Consider the following 24,965-nt stretch of genomic DNA (forward strand, 5'->3'; position numbering starts at 1 on the left):
TTTGCGCGGCCTTCTGTCGATGAAGCAAAGGTAAAGGGACAAGTCATTGTAGAAAGACAAATAAGTATAAAGACAGATAGTTAAAAATAATAAAAAAAGAATTTCACCCAGGCGTGATTCGAACACGCTACCTTCTGATCTGGAGTCTGACGCGCTACCGTTTCGCCTCAGAGTCTGCTTAGGGTAGCCGTTCGCACACACGTGGTAGCATGTTTTGCTTGGCCTTCTGTCGGTGAAGCACAGGTAAAGGGACAAGTCATTGTACACAGACAAATAAGTAGGTAGACAGATAGATGAAAATATTAAAAAAGAGAATTTTACCCGGACGTGATTCGGACACGAGACTTTCTGATCTGGAGTCAGACGCGCTACCGGTTCGCCACAGAGTCCGCTTAGGGTAGCCGTTCGCACAAACGTGTTAGCATGTTTTGCTCGGCCTTCCGTCGATGAATCCCAAAAAAGGGGCAAGTCATTGTAGACAGACAAATAAGTATATATTCAGATAGATGAAAATAATAAAAAGAGAACTTGAGCTGGACGTGATTCGAACACGCAACCTTCTGATATGGAGTCTTACGTGCTACCGTTGCGCCATCGAGTCCGTTTAGGGTCGCCGTTCGCACACAAGCGGTTGCATGTTTTGCACGGCCTTCTGTCGACGAAGCACAGGTAAAGAGACAAGGCATTGTAGAAGGACAAATAAGTAGATAAACAGATAGATGAAAATCATAACAAGAAAATTTGACCCGGATGTGATTAGAACACGCAACCTTCTGTTCTGGAGTCAGATGTGCTAAAGTTGCACCACCGAGTCCGCTTAAGGTAGCCGTTCGCACACACGCGGTATCATGTTTTGCTCGGCCTTCTGTCGATGAAACAGAGGTAAAGAGGCAAGTCATTGTAGACAGAAAAATAAGTAGATAGACAGATAATTGAAAATGATAAAAAAGAGAATTTGACCCAGACGTGATTCGAACACGCAACCATGTGATCTGGAGTCAGAGTGCTACCGTATCGCCAGCGAGTCCACTTAGTGTCGGCGTTCGTACATAAGCGGTGGCATGTTTTGCTCGGCCTTCTGTCGATGAAGCACAGGTAAAGAGACAAGTCATTGTAGACAGACAAATAAGTAGAGAGACAGATGAAAAAAATAAAAAAGAGAATTTGACCCGGCCGTCATTCGAACACGCAACTTTCTGATCTGGCGTCAGACGCGCTTCCGGTTCGCCACAGAGTCCGCTTAGGGTTGCCGTTCGCACACACGTGGTAGAATGTTTTGGTCGGGCTTCTATTGATGAAGCAAAGGTAAAGAGACAAGTCAATGTAGACAGACAAATAAGTAGAAAGACAGATAGTTGAAAATAAGAAAAGAAAGAATTTCACCCAGACGTGATTCGAACACGCTACCTTCTGATCTGGAGTCAGACGTGGTACCGTTGCGCAACCGAGTCCGCCTATAGGGTAGCCGTCCGCACACACGCGGTAGCATGTTTTGCTCGGCCTTCTGTCGATGAAGCACAGGTAAAGAGACAAGTCATTGTAGAAAGACAAATAAGTAGATAGACAGATAGATGGAAATAATAAAAACAGAGGACATAACACGGACGTGATTCGAACACGCAAAATCCTGTTCTGGAGTCAGACGTGCTACTGTGTCGCCACCTAGTCCACTGAGCGCCGCCGTTCGCACACAGCGGTAGCATGTTTTGCTCGGCCTTCTGTCGATGAAGCACAGGTAAAGAGACCAGTCATTGTAGAATGACAAATGGGTAGATAGACAGATAAAAATAACAAAAAGAGAATTTGACCCGCACATGGCTCGAACACGCAACCTTCTGATCTGGAGTATGACGCGCTAAAGTTGCGCCACCGAGTCCGCTTAGGGTAGCCGTTCGCACACACGCGGTAGCATGTTTTGCTCAGCGTTCTGTCGATTAAGCACAGGTAAAGAGACTAGTCATTGTAGACAGACAAATAAGTAGATAGACAGATAGTTGAAAATAATAAAAAAGAGAATTTGACCCAGATTTGATTCGAACACGCAACCTTCTGATCTGGAGCCAGACGTGGTACCATTGCGCAACCGAGTCCGCCTATAGGGTAGCCCTTCGCACACACGCGGTAGCATGTTTTGCTCGGCCTTCTGTCGATGAAGCACAGGTAAAGAGACAAGTCATTGTAGAAAGACAAATAAGTAGATAGACAGATAGATGGAAATAATAAAAACAGAGAACATAACACGGACGTGATTCGAACACGCAAAATCCTGATCTGGAGTCAGACGTGCTACTGTGTCGCCACCGATTCCACTGAGCGCAGCCGTTCGCACACACGCGGTAGCATGTTTTGCTCGGCCTTCTGTCGATGAAGCACAGGTAAAGAGACCAGTCATTGTAGACTGACAAATGGGTAGATAGACAGATAAAAATAACAAAAAAGAGAATTTGACCCGCCCATGGCTCGAACACGCAACCTTCTGATCTGGAGTATGACGCGCTAAAGTTGCGCCACCGAGTCCACTTAGGGTAGCCGTTCGCACACACGCGGTAGCATGTTTTGCTCGGCCTTCTGTCGATTAAGCACAGGTAAAGAGACTAGTCATTGTAGACAGACAAATAAGTAGATAGACAGATAGTTGAAATTAATAAAAGAGAGAATTTGACCCAGACTTGATTCGAACACGCAACCTTCTGATCTGGAGTCAGACGCGCTACCGTTGCGCCACCGAGTCCGCCGGGGGTTGCCGTTCGCACAAACGTAGTAGCATGTTTTGCTAGGCCTTCCGTCGATGAATCCCAAGTAAAGGGACAAGTCATTGTAGACAGACAAATAAGTATACATTCAGATAGATGAAAATAACAAAAAGAGAATTTGACCCAAACGTGATTCGAACACACAACCTTCTGATCTGGAGTCAGACGTGGTACCGTTGCGCCACCAAGTCCGCTTATAGGGTTGCCCTTCGCACACACGCGGTAGCAAGTTTTGCTCGGCCTTCTGTCGATGAAGCGCAAGTAAAGAGACAAGTCATTGTAGACAGACAAATAAGTAGATAGACAGATAGATAGAAATAATAAAAAAGAGAACTTGACCCGGACGTGATTCGAACACGCAACCTTCGGATATGGAGTCTTACGTGCTACCGTTGCGCCACCGAGTCCGTTTAGGGTCGCAGTTCGCACACACGCGGTAGCTTGTTTTGCACGGCCTTCTGTCGGTGAAACAGAGGTAAAGGGACAAGTCATTGTAGAAGGACAAATAAGTAGATAAACAGATAGATGAAAATCATAAAAAGAGAATTTGACCCGGATGTGATTAGAACACGCAACCTTCTGTTCTGGAGTCAGACGTGCTACCGTATCGCCACCGAGTCCACATAGTGTAGGCGTTCGCACACACGCGGTAGCATGTTTTGCTCGGCCTTCTGTCGATGAAGCTCAGGTAAAAAGACAATTCATTGTAGACAGACAAATAGGTAGATAGACAGATGAAAATAATAAAAAAGAGAATTTGACCTGGATGTGATTAGAACACGCAACCTTCTGTTCTGGAGTCAGACGTGCTAAAGTTGCACCACCGAGTCCGCTTAAGGTAGCCGTTCGCACACACGCGGTATCATGTTTTGCTCGGCCTTCTGTCGATGAAACAGAGGTAAAGAGGCAAGTCATTGTAGACAGATAAATAAGTAGATAGACAGATAGTTGAAAATGATAAAAAAGAGAATTTGACCCAGACGTGATTCGAACACGCAACCATGTGATCTGGAGTCAGACGTGCTACCGTATCGCCAGCGAGTCCACTTAGTGTCGGCGTTCGTACATAAGAGGTGGCATGTTTGTCTCGGCCTTCTGTCGATGAAGCACAGGTAAAGAGACAAGTCATTGTAGACAGACAAATAAGTAGATAGACAGATGAAAATAATAAAAAAGAGAATTTGACCCGGCCGTCATTCGAACACGCAACTTTCTGATCTGGTGTCAGACGCGCTACCGGTTCGCCACAGAGTCCGCTTAGGGTTGCCGTTCGCACACACGTGGTAGAACGTTTTGGTCGGGCTTCTATCGATGAAGCAAAGGTAAAGAGACAAGTCAATGTAGACAGACAAATAAGTAGAAAGACAGATAGTTGAAAATAATAAAAGAAAGAATTTCACCCAGACGTGATTCGAACACGCTACCTTCTGATCTGGAGTCAGACGTGGTACCGTTGCGCAACCGAGTCCGTCTATAGGGTAGCCGTCCGCACACACGCGGTAGCATGTTTTGCTCGGCCTTCTGTCGATGAAGCACAGGTAAAGAGACAAGTCATTGTAGAAAGACAAATAGGTAGATAGACAGATAGATGGAAATAATAAAAACAGAGAACATAACACGGACGTGATTCGAACACGCAAAATCCTGATCTGGAGTCAGACGTGCTACTGTGTCGCCACCGAGTCCACTGAGCGCAGCCGTTCGCACACACGCGGTAGCATGTTTTGCTCGGCCTTCTGTCGATGAAGCACAGGTAAAGAGACCAGTCATTGTAGAATGACAAATGGGTAGATAGATCAAAATAACAAAAAGAGAATTTGACCCGCATTTGGCTCGAACACGCAACCTTCTGATCTGGAGTATGACGCGCTAAAGTTGCGCCACCGAGTCCGCTTAGGGTAGCCGTTCGCACACACGCGGTAGCATGTTTTGCTCAGCGTTCTGTCGATTAATCAAAGGTAAAGAGACTAGTCATTGTAGACAGACAAATAAGTAGATAGACAGATAGTTGAAAATAATAAAAAAGAGAATTTGACCCAGACTTGATTCGAACACGCAACCTTCTGATCTGGAGCCAGACGTGGTACCATTGCGCAACCGAGTCCGCCTATAGGGTAGCCCTTCGCACACACGCGGTAGCATGTTTTGCTCGGCCTTCTGTCGATGAAGCACAGGTAAAGAGACAAGTCATTGTAGAAAGACAAATAAGTAGATAGACAGATAGATGGAAATAATAAAAAAAGAGAACATAACACGGACGTAATTCGAACACGCAAAATCCTGATCTGGAGTCAGACGTGCTACTGTGTCGCCACCGATTCCACTGAGCGCAGCCGTTCGCACACACGCGGTAGCATGTTTTGCTCGGCCTTCTGTCGGTGAAGCACAGGTAAAGAGACCAGTCATTGTAGACTGACAAATGGGTAGATAGACAGATAAAAATAACAAAAAAGAGAATTTGACCCGCACATGGCTCGAACACGCAACCTTCTGATCTGGAGTCAGACGCGCTACCGTTGCGCCACCGAGTCCGCCGGGGGTTGCCGTTCGCACAAACGTAGTAGCATGTTTTGCTAGGCCTTCCGTCGATGAATCCCAAGTAAAGGGACAAGTCATTGTAGACAGACAAATAAGTATATATTCAGATAGATGAAAATAACAAAAAGAGAATTTGACCCAAACGTGATTCGAACACACAACCTTCTGATCTGGAGTCAGACGTGGTACCGTTGCGCCACCAAGTCCGCTTATAGGGTTGCCCTTCGCACACACGCGGTAGCATGTTTTGCTCGGCCTTCTGTCGATGAAGCGCAAGTAAAGAGACAAGTCATTGTAGACAGACAAATAAGTAGATAGACAGATAGAAAGAAATAATAAAAAAGAGAACTTGACCCGGACGTGATTCGAACACGCAACCTTCTGATATGGAGTCTTACGTGCTACCGTTACGCCACCGAGTCCGTTTAGGGTCGCCGTTCGCACACACGCGGTAGCTTGTTTTGCACGGCCTTCTGTCGACGAAGCACAGGTAAAGGGACAAGTCCTTGTAGAAGGACAAATAAGTAGATAAACAGATAGATGAAAATCATAAAAAGAGAATTTGACCCGGATGTGATTAGAACACGCAACCTTCTGTTCTGGAGTCAGACGTGCTAAAGTTGCACCACCAAGTCCGCTTAAGGTAGCCGTTCGCACTCACGCGGTATCATGTTTTGCTCGGCCTTCTGTCGATGAAACAGAGGTAAAGAGGCAAGTCATTGTAGACAGACAAATAAATAGATAGACAGATAGTTGAAAATGATAAAAAAGAGAATTTGACCCAGACGTGATTCGAACACGCAACCATGTGATCTGGAGTCAGACGTGCTACCGTATCGCCAGCGAGTCCACTTAGTGTAGGCGTTCGAACATAAGCGGTGGCATGTTTTGCTCGGCCTTCTGTCGATGAAGCACAGGTAAAGAGACAAGTCATTGTAGACAGACAAATAAGTAGATAGACAGATGAAAATAATAAAAAAGAGAATTTTACCCGGCCGTCATTCGAACACGCAACTTTCTGATCTGGTGTCAGACGAGCTACCGGTTCGCCACAGAGTACGCTTAGGGTTGCCGTTCGCACACACGTGGTAGAACGTTTTGGTCGGCCTTCTATCGATGAAGCAAAGGTAAAGAGACAAGTCATTGTAGACAGACAAATAAGTATATAGACAGATAGATAAAAATATTTAAAACAAAATTTGACCCGGACGTGATTAGAACACGCAACCTTCTGATCTGGAGTCAGACGTGCTAAAGTTGCGCCACCGATTCCGCTTAGGGTAGCCGTTCGCATACACGCGGTAGCATGATTTGCTCGGCCTTCGGTCGATGAAGCAAAGGTAAACAGACAAGTCATTGTAGACAGACAAATAGGTAGAAAGACAGATAGTTGAAAATAATAAAAGAAAGAATTTCACTCAGACGTGATTCGAACACGCTACCTTCTGATCTGGAGTCAGACGTGGTACCGTTGCGCAACCGAGTCCGCCTATAGGGTAGCCGTCCGCACACACGCGGTAGCATGTTTTGCTCGGCCTTCTGTCGATGAAGCACAGGTAAAGAGACAAGTCATTGTAGACAGACAAATAAGTAGATAGACAGATAGTTGAAAATAATAAAAAAAGAGAATTTGACACAGACGTGATTCGAACATGCAACCTTCTGATCTGGAGTCAGACGCGCTACCATATCGCAAGCGAGTCCACTTAGTGTAGGCGTTCGTACATAAGCGGTGGCATGTTTTGCTCGGCCTTCTGTCGATGAAGCACAGGTAAAGAGACAAGTCATTGTAGACAGACAAATAGGTAGATAGACAGAGGAAAATAATAAAAAAGAGAATTTGACCCGGACGTCATTCGAACACGCAATTTTCTGATCTGGTGTCAGACGCGCTACCGTTGCGCCACCGAGTCCGCTTAGGGTAGCCGTTCGCACACACGCGGTAGCATGTTTTGCATGGCCTTTTGTCGACGAAGCACAGGTAAAGGAACAAGTCATTGTAGAAGGACAAATAAGTAGATAAACAGATTGATGAAATTATAAAAAGAGAATTTGACCCGGATGTGATTAGAACACGCAACCTTCTGATCTGGAGTCAGACGTGGTACCGTATCGCCACCGAGTCCACTTAGTGTAGGCGTTCGCCCACACGAGGTAGAATGTTTTGGTCGGCCTTCTATCAATGAAGCAATGGTAAAGAGACAAGTCATTGTAGACAGACAGATAAGTATATAGACAGATAGATAAAAATATTAAAAAGAAAATTTTACCTGGACGTGATTAGAACATGCAACCTTCTGATCTGGAGTCAGACGTGCTAAAGTTGCGTCACCGAGTCCGCTTAGGGTAGCCGTTCGCACACACGCGGTAGCATGTTTTGCTCGGCCTTCTGTCGATGAAGCAAAGGTAAAGAGACAAGTCAATGTAGAAAGACAAATAAGTAGATAGACAGATAGTTGAAAATAATAAAAAAAAGAATTTCACCCAGGCGTGATTCGAACACGCTACCTTCTGATCTGGAGTCTGACGCGCTACCGTTTCGCCTCAGAGTCTGCTTAGGGTAGCCGTTCGCACACACGTGGTAGCATGTTTTGCTTGGCCTTCTGTCGGTGAAGCACAGGTAAAGGGACAAGTCATTGTACACAGACAAATAAGTAGGTAGAAAGATAGATGAAAATATTAAAAAAGAGAATTTTACCCGGACGTGATTCGAACACGAGACTTTCTGATCTGGAGTCAGACGCGCTACCGTTTCGCCACAGAGTCCGCTTAGGGTAGCCGTTCGCACCAACGTGGTAGCATGTTTTGCTCGGCCTTCCGTCGATGAATCCCAAATAAAGGGACAAGTCATTGTAGACAGACAAATAAGTATATATTCAGATAGATGAAAATAATAAAAAGAGAACTTGACCTGGACGTGATTCGAACACGCAACCTTCTGATATGGCGTCTTACGTGCTACCGTTGCGCCATCGAGTCCGTTTAGGGTCGCCGTTCGACACAAGCGGTTGCATGTTTTGCACGGCCTTCTATCGATGAAGCACAGGTGAAGAGATGAGTCATTGTAGACAGACAAATGAGTAGATAGACAGATAAAAATAACAAAAAAGAGAATTTGACCCGCACATTGTTCGAACACGCAACCTTCTGATCTGGAGTAGGACGCGCTAAAGTTGCGCCACCGAGTCCGCTTAGGGTAGCCGTTCGCACACACGCGGTAGCATGTTTTGCTCGGCCTTCTGTCGATAAAGCACAGCTAAAGAGAAGAGTCACTGTAGACAGACAAATAAATAGATAGACAGATAGATGAAAATAGTAAAAAAGAGAACTTGACGCGGACGTGATTCGACCACGAGACCTTCTGATCTGGAGTCAGACGTGCTAAAGTGTCACGACCGAGTCCACTTAGTGTAGCCGTTCGCACACATGTGGTAGCATGTTTTGCTCGGCCTTCTGTCGATGCAGCACAGGTAAAGAGACAAGTCATTGTAGACAGACAAATAAGTATATGGACAGATAGATGGAAATAATAAAAAAGAGAACTTGACCCGGACGTGATTCGAACACGCAACCTTCTGATATGGAGTCTTACGTGCTACCGTTGCGCCACCGAGTCCGTTTAGGGTCGCCGTTCGCACACATGCGGTTGCATGTTTTGCACGGCCTTCTGCCGACGAAGCACAGGTAAAGGGACAAGTCATCGTAGAAGGACAAATAAGTGGATAAACAGATAGATGAAAATCATAAAAAGAGAATTTGATCCGAATGTGATTATAACACGCAACCTTCTGTTCTGGAGTCAGACGTGCTAAAGTTGCACCACCAAGTCCGCTTAAGGTAGCCGTTCGAACACACGCGGAAGCATGTTTTGCATGGCCTTCTGTCGACGAAGCACAGGTAAAGGGACAAGTCATTGTAGAAGGACAAATAAGTAGATAAACAGATAGATGAAAATCATAAAAAGAGAATTTGACCCGGATGTCATTAGAACACGCAACCTCCTGTTCTGGAGTCAGACGTGCTAAAGTTGCACCACCGAGTCCGCTTAAGGTATCCGTTCAAACACACGCGGTAGCATGTTTTGCACGGCCCTCTGTCGACGAAGCACAGGTAAAGGGACAAGCCATTGTAGAAGGACAAATAAGTAGATAAACAGATTGATGAAATTATAAAAAGAGAATTTGACCCGGATGTGATTAGAACACGCAACGTTCTGATCTGGAGTCAGACGTGCTACCGTATCGCCACCGAGTCCACTTAGTGTAGGCGTTCGCCCACACCTGGTAGAATGTTTTGGTCGGCCTTCTATCGATGAAGCAAAGGTAAAGAGACAAGTCATAGTAGACAGGCAGATAAGTATATAGACAGATAGATAAAAATATTAAAAAGAAAGTTTTACCTGGACGTGATTAGAACACGCAACCTTCTGATCTGGAGTCAGACGTGCTAAAGTTGCGCCACCGAGTCCGCTTAGAGTAGCTGTTCGCACACACGCGGTAGCATGTTTTGCTCGGCCTTCTGTCGATGAAGCAAAGGTAAAGAGACAAGTCATTGTAGAAAGACAAATAAGTAGATAGACAGATAGTTAAAAATAATAAAAAAAGAATTTCACCCAGGCGTGATTCGAACACGCTACCTTCTGATCTGGAGTCTGACGCGCTACCGTTTCGCCTCAGAGTCTGCTTAGGGTAGCCGTTCGCACACACGTGGTAGCATGTTTTGCTTGGCCTTCTGTCGGTGAAGCACAGGTAAAGGGACAAGTCATTGTAGAAGGACAAATTAGTAGATAAACAGATAGATGAAAATCATAAAAAGAGAATTTGACCCGGATGTGATTAGAACACGCAACCTTCTGTTCTGGAGTCAGACGTGCTAAAGTTGCACCACCGAGTCCGCTTAAGGTATCCGTTCAAACACACGCGGTAGCATGTTTTTCACGGCCTTCTGTCGACGAAGCACAGGTAAAGGGACAAGCCTTTGTAGAAGGACAAATAAGTAGATAAACAGATTGATGAAATTATAAAAAGAGAATTTGACCCGGATGTGATTAGAACACGCAACCTTCTGATCTGGAGTCAGACGTGCTACCGTATCGCCACCGAGTCCACTTAGTGTAGGCGTTCGCCCACACGTGGTAGAATATTTTGGTCGGCCTTCTATCGATGAAGCAAAGGTAAAGAGACAAGTCATTGTAGACAGACAGATAAGTATATAGACAGATAGATAAAAATATTAAAAAGAAAATTTTACCTGGACGTGAATAGAACACGCAACCTTCTGATCTGGAGTCAGACGTGCTAAAGTTGCGCCACCGAGTCCGCTTAGGGTAGCTGTTCGCACACACCGGTAGCATGTTTTGCTCAGCCTTCTGTCGATGAAGCAAAGGTAAAGAGACAAGTCATTGTAGAAAGACAAATAAGTAGATAGACAGATAGTTGAAAATAATAAAAAAAGAATTTCACCCAGACGTGATTCGAACACGCTACCTTCTGATCTGGAGTCAGTCGTGGTTCAGTTGCGCCACCAAGTCCGCCTATAGGGTTGCCCTTCGCACACACGTGGTAGCATGTTTTGCTCGGCCTTCTGTCGATGAAGCACAAGTAAAGAGACAAGTCATTGTAGACAGACAAATAAGTAGATAGACAGATAGATGGAAATAATAAAAAGAGAACTTGACCTGGACGTGATTCGAACACGCAACCTTCTGATATGGGGTCTTACGTGCTACCGTTGTGCCATCGAGTCCGTTTAGGGTCGCCGTTCGCACCCAAGCGGTTGCATGTTTTGCACGGCCTTCTGTCGACGAAGCACAGGTAAAGGGACAAGGCATTGTAGAAGGACAAATAAGTAGATAAACGGATAGATGAAACTCATAAAAAGAGAATTTGACCCGGATGTGATTAGAACACGCAACCTTCTGTTCTGGAGTCAGACGTGCTAAAGTTGCACCACCGAGTCCGCTTAAGGTAGCCGTTCGCACTCACGCGGTATCATGTTTTGCTCGGCCTTCTGTCGATGAAACAGAGGTAAAGAGGCAAGTCATTGTAGACAGACAAATAAATAGATAGACAGATAGTTGAAAATGATAAAAAAGAGAATTTGACCCAGACGTGATTCGAACACGCAACCATGTGATCTGGAGTCAGACGTGCTACCGTATCGCCAGCGAGTCCACTTAGTGTAGGCGTTCGAACATAAGCGGTGGCATGTTTTGCTCGGCCTTCTGTCGATGAAGCACAGGTAAAGAGACAAGTCATTGTAGACAGACAAATAAGTAGATAGACAGATGAAAATAATAAAAAAGAGAATTTGACCCGGCCGTCATTCGAACACGCAACTTTCTGATCTGGTGTCAGACGCGCTACCGGTTCGCCACAGAGTACGCTTAGGGTTGCCGTTCGCACACACGTGGTAGAACGTTTTGGTCGGCCTTCTATCGATGAAGCAAAGGTAAAGAGACAAGTCATTGTAGACAGACAAATAAGTATATAGACAGATAGATAAAAATATTTAAAACAAAATTTGACCCGGACGTGATTAGAACACGCAACCTTCTGATCTGGAGTCAGACGTGCTAAAGTTGCGCCACCGATTCCGCTTAGGGTAGCCGTTCGCATACACGCGGTAGCATGATTTGCTCGGCCTTCGGTCGATGAAGCAAAGGTAAACAGACAAGTCATTGTAGACAGACAAATAGGTAGAAAGACAGATAGTTGAAAATAATAAAAGAAAGAATTTCACTCAGACGTGATTCGAACACGCTACCTTCTGATCTGGAGTCAGACGTGGTACCGTTGCGCAACCGAGTCCGCCTATAGGGTAGCCGTCCGCACACACGCGGTAGCATGTTTTGCTCGGCCTTCTGTCGATGAAGCACAGGTAAAGAGACAAGTCATTGTAGACAGACAAATAAGTAGATAGACAGATAGTTGAAAATAATAAAAAAAGAGAATTTGACACAGACGTGATTTGAACATGCAACCTTCTGATCTGGAGTCAGACGCGCTACCATATCGCAAGCGAGTCCACTTAGTGTAGGCGTTCGTACATAAGCGGTGGCATGTTTTGCTCGGCCTTCTGTCGATGAAGCACAGGTAAAGAGACAAGTCATTGTAGACAGACAAATAGGTAGATAGACAGAGGAAAATAATAAAAAAGAGAATTTGACCCGGACGTCATTCGAACACGCAATTTTCTGATCTGGTGTCAGACGCGCTACCGTTGCGCCACCGAGTCCGCTTAGGGTAGCCGTTCGCACACACGCGGTAGCATGTTTTGCATGGCCTTTTGTCGACGAAGCACAGGTAAAGGAACAAGTCATTGTAGAAGGACAAATAAGTAGATAAACAGATTGATGAAATTATAAAAAGAGAATTTGACCCGGATGTGATTAGAACACGCAACCTTCTGATCTGGAGTCAGACGTGGTACCGTATCGCCACCGAGTCCACTTAGTGTAGGCGTTCGCCCACACGTGGTAGAATGTTTTGGTCGGCCTTCTATCAATGAAGCAATGGTAAAGAGACAAGTCATTGTAGACAGACAGATAAGTATATAGACAGATAGATAAAAATATCAAAAAGAAAATTTTACCTGGACGTGATTAGAACATGCAACCTTCTGATCTGGAGTCAGACGTGCTAAAGTTGCGTCACCGAGTCCGCTTAGGGTAGCCGTTCGCACACACGCGGTAGCATGTTTTGCTCGGCCTTCTGTCGATGAAGCAAAGGTAAAGAGACAAGTCAATGTAGAAAGACAAATAAGTAGATAGACAGATAGTTGAAAATAATAAAAAAAAGAATTTCACCCAGGCGTGATTCGAACACGCTACCTTCTGATCTGGAGTCTGACGCGCTACCGTTTCGCCTCAGAGTCTGCTTAGGGTAGCCGTTCGCACACACGTGGTAGCATGTTTTGCTTGGCCTTCTGTCGGTGAAGCACAGGTAAAGCGACAAGTCATTGTACACAGACAAATAAGTAGGTAGACAGATAGATGAAAATATTAAAAAAGAGAATTTTACCCGGACGTGATTCGAACACGAGACTTTCTGATCTGGAGTCAGACGCGCTACCGGTTCGCCACAGAGTCCGCTTAGGGTAGCCGTTCGCACCAACGTGGTAGCATGTTTTGCTCGGCCTTCCGTCGATGAATCCCAAATAAAGGGACAAGTCATTGTAGACAGACAAATAAGTATATATTCAGATAGATGAAAATAATAAAAAGAGAACTTGACCTGGACGTGATTCGAACACGCAACCTTCTGATATGGCGTCTTACGTGCTACCGTTGCGCCATCGAGTCCGTTTAGGGTCGCCGTTCGACACAAGCGGTTGCATGTTTTGCACGGCCTTCTATCGATGAAGCACAGGTGAAGAGATGAGTCATTGTAGACAGACAAATGAGTAGATAGACAGATAAAAATAACAAAAAAGAGAATTTGACCCGCACATTGTTCGAACACGCAACCTTCTGATCTGGAGTAGGACGCGCTAAAGTTGCGCCACCGAGTCCGCTTAGGGTAGCCGTTCGCACACACGCGGTAGCATGTTTTGCTCGGCCTTCTGTCGATAAAGCACAGCTAAAGAGAAGAGTCACTGTAGACAGACAAATAAATAGATAGACAGATAGATGAAAATAGTAAAAAAGAGAACTTGACGCGGACGTGATTCGACCACGAGACCTTCTGATCTGGAGTCAGACGTGCTAAAGTGTCACGACCGAGTCCACTTAGTGTAGCCGTTCGCACACATGTGGTAGCATGTTTTGCTCGGCCTTCTGTCGATGCAGCACAGGTAAAGAGACAAGTCATTGTAGACAGACAAATAAGTATATGGACAGATAGATGGAAATAATAAAAAAGAGAACTTGACCCGGACGTGATTCGAACACGCAACCTTCTGATATGGAGTCTTACGTGCTACCGTTGCGCCACCGAGTCCGTTTAGGGTCGCCGTTCGCACACATGCGGTTGCATGTTTTGCACGGCCTTCTGTCGACGAAGCACAGGTAAAGGAACAAGTCATCGTAGAAGGACAAATAAGTAGATAAACAGATAGATGAAAATCATAAAAAGAGAATTTGATCCGAATGTGATTATAACACGCAACCTTCTGTTCTGGAGTCAGACGTGCTAAAGTTGCACCACCAAGTCCGCTTAGAGTAGCTGTTCGCACACACGCGGTAGCATGTTTTGCTCGGCCTTCTGTCGATGAAGCAAAGGTAAAGAGACAAGTCATTGTAGAAAGACAAATAAGTAGATAGACAGATAGTTAAAAATAATAAAAAAGGAATTTCACCCAGGCGTGATTCGAACACGCTACCTTCTGATCTGGAGTCTGACGCGCTACCGTTTCGCCTCAGAGTCTGCTTAGGGTAGCCGTTCGCACACACGTGGTAGCATGTTTTGCTTGGCCTTCTGTCGGTGAAGCACAGGTAAAGAGACAAGTCATTGTAGACAGACAAATAAGTAGATAGACAGATGAAAACAATAAAAAAGAGAATTTGACCCGGCCGTCATTCGAACACGCAACTTTCTGATCTGGTGTCAGACGCTCTACCGGTTCGCCACAGAGTGCGCTTAGGGTTGCCGTTCGCACACACGTGGTAGAACGTTTTGGTCGGCCTTCTATCGATGAAGCAAAGGTAAAGAGACAAGTCATTGTAGACAGACAAATAAGTATATAGACAGATAGATAAAAATATTACAAACAAAATTTGACCCGGACGTGATTAGAACACGCAACCTTCTGATCTGGAGTCAGACGTGCTAAAGTTGCGCCACCGAGTACGCTTAGGGTAGCCGTTCGCACACACGCAGTAGCATGATTTGCTCGGCCTTCTGTCGATGAAACAAAGGTAAACAGACAAGTCATTGTAGACAGACAAATAAGTAGAAAGACAGATAGTTGAAAATAATAAAAGAAAGAATTTCACCCAGACGTTATTCGAACACGCTACCTTCTGATCTGGAGTCAGACGTTGTACCGTTGCGCAACCGAGTCCGCCTATAGGGTAGCCGTCCGCACACACGCGGTAGCATGTTTTGCTCGGCCTTCGGTCAATGAAGCACAGGTAAAGAGACAAGTCATTGTAGACAGACAAATAAGTAGATAGACAGATAGTTGAAAATAATAAAAAGAGAGAATTTGACACAGACGTGATTCGAACATGCAACCTTCTGATCTGGAGTCAGACGCGCTACCGTATCGCCAGCGAGTCCACTTAGTGTAGGCGTTCGTACATAAGCGGTGGCATGTTTTGCTCGGCCTTCTGTTCATGAAGCACAGGTAAAGAGACAAGTCATTGTAAACAGACAAATAGGTAGATAGACAGATGAAAATAATAAAAAAGAGAATTTGACCCGGACGTCATTCGAACACGCAAATTTCTGATCTGGTGTCACACGCGCTACCGGTTCGCCACAGAGTCCGCTTAGGGTTGCCGTTCGCACACACGTGGTAGAATGTTTTGGTCGGCCTTCTATCGATGAAGCACAGGTAAAGAGACAAGTCATTGTAGAAAGACAAATGGGTAGATAGACAGATAAAAATAACTAAAAAGAGAATTCGACCCGCACATGCCTCGAACACGCAACCTTCTGATCTGGAGTATGACGCGCTAAAGTTGCGCCACCGAGTCCGCTTAGGGTAGCCCTTCGCACACACGCGGTAGCATGTTTTGCTCGGCCTTCTGTCGATGAAGTACAGGTAAAGAGACAACTCATTGTAGACAGACAAATAAGTAGATAGACAGATAGTTGAAAATAATAAAAAAGAGAATTTGACCCCGACGTGATTCGAACACGCTTCCTTCTGATCTGGAGTCAGACGCGCTACCGTTGCGCAACCGAGTCCGCTTAGGGTAGCCGTTCGCACACACGCGGTAGCATGTTTTGCATGGCCTTCTGTCGACGAAGCACAGGTAAAGGGACAAGTCATTGTAGAAGGACAAATAGGTAGATAAACAGATAGATGAAAATCATAAAAAGAGAATTTGACCCGGATGTCATTAGAACACGCAACCTCCTGTTCTGGAGTCAGACGTGCTAAAGTTGCACCACCGAGTCCGCTTAAGGTATCCGTTCAAACACACGCGGTAGCATGTTTTGCACGGCCTTCTGTCGACGAAGCACAGGTAAAGGGACAAGCTATTGTAGAAGGACAAATAAGTAGATAAACAGATTGATGAAATTATAAAAAGAGAATTTGACCCGGATGTGATTAGAACACGCAACGTTCTGATCTGGAGTCAGACGTGCTACCGTATCGCCACCGAGTCCACTTAGTGTAGGCGTTCGCCCACACGTGGTAGAATGTTTTGGTCGGCCTTCTATCGATGAAGCAAAGGTAAAGAGACAAGTCATTGTAGACAGACAGATAAGTATATAGACAGATAGATAAAAATATTAAAAAGAAATTTTTACCTGGACGTGATTAGAACACGCAACCTTCTGATCTGGAGTCAGACGTGCTAAAGTTGCGCCACCGAGTCCGCTTAGGGTAGCCGTTCGCACACACACGGTAGCATGTTTTGCTCGGCCTTCTGTCGATGAAGCAAAGGTAAAGAGACAAGTCATTGTAGAAAGACAAATAAGTAGATAGACAGATAGTTAAAAATAATAAAAAAAGAATTTCACCCAGGCGTGATTCGAACACGCTACCTTCTGATCTGGAGTCTGACGCGCTACCGTTTCGCCTCAGAGTCTGTTTAGGGTAGCCGTTCGCACACACGTGGTAGCATGTTTTGCTTGGCCTTCTGTCGGTGAAGCACAGTTAAAGGGACAAGTCATTGTACACAGACAAATAAGTAGGTAGACAGATAGATGAAAATATTAAAAAAGAGAATTTTACCCGGACGTGATTCGAACACGAGACTTTCTGATCTGGAGTCAGACGCGCTACCGGTTAGCCACAGAGTCCGCTTAGGGTAGCCGTTCGCACAAACGTGGTAGCATGTTTTGCTCGGCCTTCCGTCGATGAATCCCAAATAAAGGGACAAGTCATTGTAGACAGACAAACAAGTATATATTCAGATAGATGAAAATAATAAAAAGAGAACTTGACCTGGACGTGATTCGAACACGCAACCTTCTGATATGGAGTCTTACGTGCTACCGTTGCGCCATCGAGTCCGTTTAGGGTCGCCGTTCGTACACAAGCGGTTGCATGTTTTGCAAGGCCTTCTGTCGACGAAGCACAGGTAAAGAGACAAGGCATTGTAGAAGGACAAATAAGTAGATAAACAGATAGATGAAAATCATAACAAGAGAATTTGACCCGGATGTGATTAGAACACGCAACCTTCTGTTCTGGAGTCAGACGTGCTAAAGTTGCACCACCGAGTCCGCTTAAGGTAGCCGTTCGCACACACGCGGTATCATGTTTTGCTCGGCCTTCTGTCGATGAAACATAGGTAAAGAGGCAAGTCATTGTAGACAGACAAATAAGTAGATAGACAGATAGTTGAAAATGATAAAAAAGAGAATTCGACCCAGACGTGATTCGAACACGCAACCATGTGATCTGGAGTCAGACGTGCTACCGTATCGCCAGCGAGTCCACTTAGTGTCGGCGTTCGTACATAAGCGGTGGCATGTTTTGCTCGGCCTTCTGTCGATGAAGCACAGGTAAAGAGACAAGTCATTGTAGACAGACAAATAAGTAGATAGACAGATGAAAATAATAAAAAAGAGAATTTAACCCGGCCGTCATTCGAACACGCAACCTACCGATCTGGAGTATGACGCGCTAAAGTTGCGCCACCGAGTCCGCTTAGCGTTGCCGTTCGCACACACGTGGTAGAATGTTTTGGTCGGCCTTCTATCGATGAAGCACAGGTAAAGAGAAGAGTCATTATAGAAAGACAAATAAGTAGATAGACAGATAAAAATAATAAAAAAGAGAATTTGACCCGCACATGACTCGAACACGCAACCTACTGATCTGGAGTATGACGCGCTAAAGTTGCGCCACCAAGTCCGCTTAGGGTAGCCGTTTGCACAAACGTGGTAGCATGATTTGCTCGGCCTTCTGTCGATGAATCCCAAATAAAGGGACAAGGCATTGTACACAGACAAATAAGTAGATATTAAGATTGATGAAAATAATAAAAAGAAAACTTGACCCAAACGCGATTCGAACACACAACCTTCTGATCTGGAGTCAGACGTGGTACCATTGCGCCACCAAGTCCGCTTACAGGGTTTCCTTCGCCCACACGCGGTAGCATGTTTTGCTCGGCCTTCTGTCGATGAAGCACGGGTAAAGAGACAAGTCATTGTAGGTAGAAAAATAAGTAGGTAGACAGATAGATGAAAATATTAAAAAAGAGAATTTTACCCGGACGTGATTCGAACACGCAACCTTCTGATCTGGAGTCAGACGCGCTACCGGTTCGCCACGGAGTCGCTTAGAGTTGCCGTTCGCACACACGTGGTAGAATGTTTGGTCGGCCTTCTATCGTTGAAGCAAAGGTAAAAACACAAGTCATTGTAGACAGACAGATAAGTATATACACAGATGGATAAAAATATTAAAAAGAAAATTTTACCCGGACGTGATTAGAACACGCAACCTTCTGATCTGGAGTCAGACGTGCTAAAGTTGCGCCACCGAGTCCGCTTAGAGTAGCTGTTCGCACACACGCGGTAGCATGTTTTGCTCGGCCTTCTGTCGATGAAGCAAAGGTAAAGAGACAAGTCATTGTAGAAAGACAAATAAGTAGATAGACAGATAGTTAAAAATAATAAAAAAAGAATTTCACCCAGGCGTGATTCGAACACGCTACCTTCTGATCTGGAGTCTGACGCGCTACCGTTTCGCCTCAGAGTCTGCTTAGGGTAGCCGTTCGCACACACGTGGTAGCATGTTTTGCTTGGCCTTCTGTCGGTGAAGCACAGGTAAAGAGACAAGTCATTGTAGACAGACAAATAAGTAGATAGACAGATGAAAACAATAAAAAAGAGAATTTGACCCGGCCGTCATTCGAACACGCAACTTTCTGATCTGGTGTCAGACGCTCTACCGGTTCGCCACAGAGTACGCTTAGGGTTGCCGTTCGCACACACGTGGTAGAACGTTTTGGTCGGCCTTCTATCGATGAAGCAAAGGTTAAGAGACAAGTCATTGTAGACCGACAAATAAGTATATAGACAGATAGATAAAAATATTACAAACAAAATTTGACCCGGACGTGATTAGAACACGCAACCTTCTGATCTGGAGTCAGACGTGCTAAAGTTGCGCCACTGAGTCCGCTTAGGGTAGCCGTTCGCACACACGCGGTAGCATGATTTGCTCGGCCTTCTGTCGATGAAACAAAGGTAAACAGACAAGTCATTGTAGACAGACAAATAAGTAGAAAGACAGATAGTTGAAAATAATAAAAGAAAGAATTTCACCCAGACGTGATTCGAACACGCTACCTTCTGATCTAGTGTCAGACGTTGTACCGTTGCGCAACCGAGTCCGCCTATAGGGTAGCCGTCCGCACACACGCGGTAGCATGTTTTGCTCGGCCTTCGGTCAATGAAGCACAGGTAAAGAGACAAGTCATTGTAGACAGACAAATAAGTAGATAGACAGATAGTTGAAAATAATAAAAAGAGAGAATTTGACACAGACGTGATTCGAACATGCAACCTTCTGATCTGGAGTCAGACGCGCTACCGTATCGCCAGCGAGTCCACTTAGTGTAGGCGTTCGTACATAAGCGGTGGCATGTTTTGCTCGGCCTTCTGTCCATGAAGCACAGGTAAAGAGACAAGTCATTGTAGACAGACAAATAGGTAGATAGACAGATGAAAATAATAAAAAAGAGAATTTGACCCGGACGTCATTCGAACACGCAAATTTCTGATCTGGTGTCACACGCGCTACCGGTTCACCACAGAGTCCTCTTAGGGTTGCCGTTCGCACACACGTGGTAGAATGTTTTGGTCGGCCTTCTATCGATGAAGCACAGGTAAAGAGACAAGTCATTGTAGAAAGACAAATGGGTAGATAGACAGATAAAAATAACTAAAAAGAGAATTCGACCCGCACATGGCTCGAACACGCAACCTTCTGATCTGGAGTATGACGCGCTAAAGTTGCGCCACCGAGTCCGCTTAGGGTAGCCCTTCGCACACACGCGGTAGCATGTTTTGCTCGGCCTTCTGTCGATGAAGTACAGGTAAAGAGACAAGTCATTGTAGACAGACAAATAAGTAGATAGACAGATAGTTGAAAATAATAAAAAAGAGAATTTGACCCCGACGTGATTCGAACACGCTTCCTTCTGATCTGGAGTCAGACGCGCTACCGTTGCGCAACCGAGTCCGCTTAGGGTAGCCGTTCGCACACACGCGGTAGCATGTTTTGCATGGCCTTCTGTCGACGAAGCACAGGTAAAGGGACAAGTCATTGTAGAAGGACAAATAGGTAGATAAACAGATAGATGAAAATCATAAAAAGAGAATTTGACCCGGATGTCATTAGAACACGCAACCTCCTGTTCTGGAGTCAGACGTGCTAAAGTTGCACCACCGAGTCCGCTTAAGGTATCCGTTCAAACACACGCGGTAGCATGTTTTGCACGGCCTTCTGTCGACGAAGCACAGGTAAAGGGACAAGCTATTGTAGAAGGACAAATAAGTAGATAAACAGATTGATGAAATTATAAAAAGAGAATTTGACCCGGATGTGATTAGAACACGCAACGTTCTGATCTGGAGTCAGACGTGCTACCGTATCGCCACCGAGTCCACTTAGTGTAGGCGTTCGCCCACACGTGGTAGAATGTTTTGGTCGGCCTTCTATCGATGAAGCAAAGGTAAAGAGACAAGTCATTGTAGACAGACAGATAAGTATATAGACAGATAGATAAAAATATTAAAAAGAAAATTTTACCTGGACGTGATTAGAACACGCAACCTTCTGATCTGAAGTCAGACGTGCTAAAGTTGCGCCACCGAGTCCGCTTAGGGTAGCCGTTCGCACACGCACGGTAGCATGTTTTGCTCGGCCTTCTGTCGATGAAGCAAAGGTAAAGAGACAAGTCATTGTACACAGACAAATAAGTAGGTAGACAGATAGATGAAAATATTAAAAAAGAGAATTTTACCCGGACGTGATTCGAACACGAGACTTCCTGATCTGGAGTCAGACGCGCTACCGGTTCGCCACAGAGTCCGCTTAGAGTAGCCGTTCGCACAAACGTGGTAGCATGTTTTGCTCGGCCTTCCGTCGATGAATCCCAAATAAAGGGACAAGTCATTGTAGACAGACAAATAAGTATATATTCAGATAGATGAAAATAATAAAAAGAGAACTTGACCTGGACGTGATTCGAACACGCAACCTTCTGATATGGAGTCTTACGTGCTACCGTTGCGCCATCGAGTCCGTTTAGGGTCGCCGTTCGCACACAAGCGGTTGCATGTTTTGCAAGGCCTTCTGTCGACGAAGCACAGGTAAAGAGACAAGGCATTGTAGAAGGACAAATAAGTAGATAAACAGATAGATGAAAATCATAACAAGAGAATTTGACCCGGATGTGATTAGAACACGCTACCTTCTGTTCTGGAGTCAGACGTGCTAAAGTTGCACCACCGAGTCCGCTTAAGGTAGCCGTTCGCACACACGCGGTATCATGTTTTGCTCGGCGTTCTGTCGATGAAACATAGGTAAAGAGGCAAGTCATTGTAGACAGACAAATAAGTAGATAGACAGATAGTTGAAAATGATAAAAAAGAGAATTTGACCCAGACGTGATTCGAACACGCAACCATGTGATCTGGAGTCAGACGCGCTACCATTGCGCCACCGAGTCCGCTTAGGGTAGCCGTTTGCACAAACGTGGTAGCATGTATTGCTCGGCCTTCTGTCGATGAATCCCAAATAAAGGGACAAGACATTGTACACAGACAAATAAGTAGATATTAAGATTGATGAAAATAATGAAAAGAAAACTTCACCCAAACGCGAATCGAACACACAACCTTCTGATCTGGAGTCAGACGTGGTACCATTGCGCCACCAAGTCCGCACATTGTTTCCTTCGCCCACACGCGGTAGCATGTTTTGCTCGGCCTTCTGTCGATGAAGCACGGGTAAAGAGACAAGTCATTGTAGGTAGACAAATAAGTAGGTAGACAGATAGATGAAAATATTAAAAAAGAGAATTTTACCCGGACGCGATTCGAACACGCAACCTTCTGATCTGGAGTCAGACGCGCTACCGGTTCGCCACAGAGTCGCTTAGAGTTGCCGTTCGCACACACGTGGTAGAATGTTTGGTCGGCCTTCTATCGTTGAAGCAAAGGTAAAAACACAAGTCATTGTAGACAGACAGATAAGTATATACACAGATCGATAAAAATATTAAAAAGAAAATTTTACCCGGATGTGATTAGAACACGCAACCTTCTGATCTAGAATCAGACGTGCTAAAGTTGCGCCACCGAGTTCGCTTAGGGTAGCCGTTCGCACACACGCGGTAGCATGATTTGCTCGGCCTTCTGTCGATAAAGCAAAGGTAAACAGACAAGTCATTGTAAACAGACAAATAAGTAGATAGACAGATAGTTGAAAATAATAAAAGAAAGAATTTTACCAAGACGTGATTCGAACACGCTACCTTCTGATCTGGAGTCAGACGTGGTACCGTTGCGCAACCGAGTCCGCCTATAGGGTAGCCGTTCGCACACACGTGGTAGCATGTTTGGTCGGCCTTCTATCGTTGAAGCAAAGGTAAAAACACAAGTCATTGTAGAAAGACAAATAAGTAGATAGACAGAAAAAAATAATAAAAAAGGGAATTTGACCCGCACATGGCTCGAACACGCAACCTTCTGATCTGGAGTATGACGCGCTAAAGTTGCGCCACCGAGTCCGCTTAGGGTAGCCGTTCGCACACACGCGGTAGCATGTTTTGCTCGGCCTTCTGTCGATGAAGCACAGGTAAAGAGACAATTTATTGTAGACAGACAAATAAGTAGATAGACAGATAGTTGAAAATATTAAAAAAGAGAATTTGACCCCGACGTGATTCGAACAGGAAACCTTCTGATCTGGAGTCAGACGCGCTACCGTTGCGCCACCGAGTCCGCTTAGGGTAGGCGTTCGCACAAACGTGGTAGCATGTTTTGCTCGGCCTTCCGTCGATGAATCCCACGTAAAGGGACAAGTCATTGTAGACAGACAAATAAGTAGATATTCAGATATATGAAAATATTAAAAAGAGAATTTGACCCAAACATGATTCGAACACACAACCTTCTGATCTGGAGACAGACGTGGTACCGTTGCGCCACCAAGTCCGCTTATAGGGTTGCCCTTCGCACACACGCGGTAGCATGTTTTGCTCGGCCTTCTGTCGATAAAGCACAAGTAAAGAGACAAGTCATTGTAGACAGACAAATGAGTAGATAGACAGATAGTTGAAAATAATAAAAAAAGAGAACTTGACCCGGACGTGATTCGAACATGCAACCTTCTGATATGGAGTCAGACGTGCTACCGTTGCACCACCGAGTCTGTTTAGGGTTGCCGTTCGCACACACGCGGTAGCATGTTTTGCACGGCCTTCTGTCGACGAAGCACAGGTAAAGGGACAAGCCATTGTAGAAGGACAAATAAGTAGATAAACGGATAGATGAAAATCATAAAAAGAGAATTTGACCCGGATGTGATTAGAACACGCAACCTTCTGATCTGGAGTCAGACGTGCTAAAGTTGCACCACCGAGTCCGCTTAAGGTAGCCGTTCGCACACACGCGGTAGCATGTTTTCCTCGGCCTTCTGTCGATGAAGCAGAGGTAAAAAGACAAGTCATTGTAGAAAGACAAATAAGTAGATAGACAGATAGATGAAAATAGTAAAAAAGAGAACTTGACGCGGACGTGATTCGACCACGAGACCTTCTAATCTGGAGTCAGACGTGGTACCGTTGCGCAACTGAATCTGCCCATGGGGTAGCCCTTCGCACACACGCGGTAGCATGTTTTGCTCGGCCTTCTGTCGATGAAACACAGGTAAAGAGACAAGTCATTGTAGACAGACAAATAAGTAGATAGACAGATAGATGAAAATAATAAAAAAGAACTTAACACGGACGTGAATCGAAGACGCGAACTTCTGATCTGGGGTCAGATGTGCTACGGTGTCGCCATCAAGTCCACTTAGGGTAGCCGTTCGCACACTCGCCGTAGCATGTTTTGCTCGGCCTTTTGTCGATGAAGCACAGGTGAAGAGACAAGTCATTGTAGACAGACAAATAAGTAGATAGACAGATAGATTAAAATAATAAAAAAAGAGAATTTGACCCTGACGCGATTCGAACACGCAACCTCCTGATCTGGAGTAAGACGTGCTACCGTTTCGCCATCAAGTCCACTGAGTGTAGCCGTTCGCACACACGCCGTAGCATGTTTTGCTCGGCCTTCTGTCCATGAAGCACAGGTAAAGAGACAAGTCATTGTAGAATGACAAATAGGTAGATAGACAGATAAAAATAACAAAAAAGAGAATTTGACCCGCACATTGTTTGAACACGCAACCTTCTGATCTGGAGTATGACGCGCTAAAGTTGCGCCTCCGAGTCCGCTTAGGGTAGCCCTTCGCACAGACGCGGTAGCATGTTTTGCTCGGCCTTCTGTCGATGAAGCACAGGTAAAGAGCCAAGTCATTGTAGAC

General features: G+C 45.2%; 6 non-coding genes across 6 annotated transcripts; all 6 read right to left on the minus strand.

Annotated features, from left to right (window-relative positions):
* Positions 1-2,659: 2,659 nt before the first annotated feature.
* Positions 2,660-2,731, minus strand: TRNAW-CCA (transfer RNA tryptophan (anticodon CCA)). Its single transcript has one exon. It is a non-coding gene; the product is annotated as a tRNA-Trp (tRNA).
* A 2,481-nt stretch (positions 2,732-5,212) lies between these two features.
* TRNAW-CCA (transfer RNA tryptophan (anticodon CCA)) lies at positions 5,213-5,284 on the minus strand. Its single transcript has one exon. It is a non-coding gene; the product is annotated as a tRNA-Trp (tRNA).
* A 10,788-nt stretch (positions 5,285-16,072) lies between these two features.
* Positions 16,073-16,144, minus strand: TRNAW-CCA (transfer RNA tryptophan (anticodon CCA)). Its single transcript has one exon. It is a non-coding gene; the product is annotated as a tRNA-Trp (tRNA).
* A 4,393-nt stretch (positions 16,145-20,537) lies between these two features.
* Positions 20,538-20,609, minus strand: TRNAW-CCA (transfer RNA tryptophan (anticodon CCA)). Its single transcript has one exon. It is a non-coding gene; the product is annotated as a tRNA-Trp (tRNA).
* A 1,420-nt stretch (positions 20,610-22,029) lies between these two features.
* Positions 22,030-22,101, minus strand: TRNAW-CCA (transfer RNA tryptophan (anticodon CCA)). The gene has a single exon. It is a non-coding gene; the product is annotated as a tRNA-Trp (tRNA).
* A 1,634-nt stretch (positions 22,102-23,735) lies between these two features.
* Positions 23,736-23,807, minus strand: TRNAW-CCA (transfer RNA tryptophan (anticodon CCA)). Its single transcript has one exon. It is a non-coding gene; the product is annotated as a tRNA-Trp (tRNA).
* Between the last annotated feature and the right edge of the window lie 1,158 nt (positions 23,808-24,965).

This window comes from Rhipicephalus microplus, chromosome 5 (assembly GCF_043290135.1).
Source record: "Rhipicephalus microplus isolate Deutch F79 chromosome 5, USDA_Rmic, whole genome shotgun sequence".
Lineage (NCBI taxonomy): Eukaryota > Metazoa > Arthropoda > Arachnida > Ixodida > Ixodidae > Rhipicephalus > Rhipicephalus microplus.